Source organism: Telmatherina bonti (genome assembly GCF_933228915.1).
Source record: "Telmatherina bonti genome assembly, chromosome: 1".
In the NCBI taxonomy this organism is placed as follows: domain Eukaryota; kingdom Metazoa; phylum Chordata; class Actinopteri; order Atheriniformes; family Telmatherinidae; genus Telmatherina; species Telmatherina bonti.
The window spans coordinates 41,841,617-41,844,080 of NC_136619.1; positions in this window are offsets into that span (position 1 = coordinate 41,841,617).

The following is a 2,464-nucleotide window of genomic DNA, read 5'->3' on the forward strand; positions in this document are numbered from 1 at the left end:
TACAACTTTTATCTTCCTTTACCTGCTGTGTCCGTCGTGTTTTCAAATAAAAGTGCAGCTGCAACGTGCCGGCTGATGATGAAAAGTGCATCTAAATACGGTGCAAACTACAGGAAGGTGCATGTCGGGTCTGAACACAAAAAGAGTCACATTATTCAGTCGGATCATATTCAGATCATTTATATTCAAGACAACTTTATTGATCCTTAAGGACAATCATTTGTCGCTCCCTCACATCAGAAGTGTCAATCATCCAAAAGAAAAGATAAATACCAAACTAACCTCCCAGGAAACATCATTTTTCAGAATCCAGCAGCCTAAAAGACCTGAAGGAATCATTTGTTTTGCTCAAGGGAACACGGGAGCAGCGACTAGAAGGCATCGCCACAAACTCAGCAGCCATAATGTGGCGATGTGGCGGCCTGCATCTTCAGCTGGGACTCCAGACGCGAACTCAAGTTTGACTCCGGTTTTCCTTGACGGGTTTTTACCAGGTTGGTCGTTGTCTGAACAGAGTCCATAAAAACAAGAGATACAAGACTTCAAATGAATAAAAAAGTTCATCAATGACATGTAAACATCAAAACAATGGAGCTTGTTGGATAAGTAAATTCTTTACTGATTCAGAAGGATGTTCGCATCACTTGAAGAAAAAAAGAAGCAAAAAACATCAAGGTTTTCTTCTTCTGGTGTTTTAAATGTTTGTAAACAACTTTATAGCTGTGCATTATCATGACTAACCAAGCAGCAACCTCCGGCGGTTAAAAGTGAAGCCTATGCGGAAGTGCATAAAACTGCAGTTCCCCCTTCATCCACTAGGGGCTGCAAAACAGAGCAAATTCCCATAGACTCCCATGTTAAAAAGACCAACTTCACAGCAGGAATAAACATGTTTACAGCAGAAATAAACATGTTTACAGCAGAAATAAACATGTTTACCGCCTGTTACAAAAATCCATTTTAGGTTTAATAGGTCAGGTTTACCTTCATGACAACTGTGGGGGGAGTGAATTTTTTTCTAACTCGCCCGTTTAAAAGTAATTTAATCTTGAAATTCGACATATTTAGGGGCGTGTCCTTTTGATTGACAGGTACCCAATCTCCCGCTTCAAGTCAGAAGAACGTAGAACAACCACGGTTTTTAGCCGGTTAACAACGTGACTTAGCTTTAGCCCGTTTACCTCAGTTAGCTGGTTAGCTCCTGTTATCTCCGGGTTAGCTCGGTTAGCTCTTAGCTACAGGCAGGTCGGAGTTCGCTCGATGTCAATCATCCACCATCACAGCCCCCCTCTCAGCTCCACCTCTTTGTCCATATTTGTATTTTAAACACCGGTTTAAACACTGGAATTAATCACATTATTTAAGGTACTGCATCTAAATGCACAGTAGTGTTTACCCAAATATTCATGTCAAAATACCCGCTGCAGGAAATCCTACTGAGCTGGAGGCGAGTAAGTAGATTCTCTCCCAGTTGCCTCTAATCTGAGATAAAGGAATGAAATTAGAGGCTATTAGTAGCACAGCTGGTTTATCGATATGTACATGCGCTGTTTGAGAAACACACAGTTACAGTTTGTTTCTGTCACTGATGATAAACGACATTTCCACAATAATATCCCAGTTTTCCCAGTCATACAGCGGAAATGCCCCATGGACATTTGAATATACATCCAAATAATGGCAAGGAATGTAAAACAAATACCTCCCTCCCTACAAGCAACCTGCTAATTAGCTCTGCAACGACTAACTGCAGATAACCAGGTTAGCTAATGCTAGCATAAGAGTCTGTGGTTATTGGGGCTCTGAAGTGAACATTTCTAAGATACAATCTTTTTATTTACAATTTAAATACCCTTTTAAATACCCATAAATAAAAATCAAAGTTTTATTTAAACGTTTCTAAAAGCCAAGGCCGGATTATCCAATGGGCATTAAGGGCACGGGCCCAGGGGCCCACGCCCACTTGGGGCCAACGTAGGACAAACACCAGCAGTTTGGACATAAAACAAAATGTACATAAAAGCCAGATAGTTACACCACAGTGTCAAGTGTGTTGCTAATGGCTGAGAGATGTTAGAAATGTTGTTTCACAGTGTATCATTCACAATTTTCACAATGTTGCGGTGGGGCAGGGGGCCCCTGGAACACTCTGGGTCCAGGGACATGTGCACATTTAATCCGGCCCTGCTCAAAGCCAAAGCAGCTGTAGGTGGCGGTTCTGGCCGCTGGGGGGCGCTGCACGGCGGCCCGCAGCTCAGCTCTGCGCCGCTGAACCCTGTCTTTGGTCTCCAGGTGAAAAGAGTGCACGTGCCTCTTTAAATAGTGGTAATTTAGGTTCATCAGGCCAGTCTCCAGCAGCTGTGTGGGCTGGGTGCTGCTGGGAAACTGATTGGGACTACTGGGTTTAATGGAAACGTCGTTCTGAGTGTTTCCTCTGTGCGTAAAGTGCTTACAGTTACAGGTC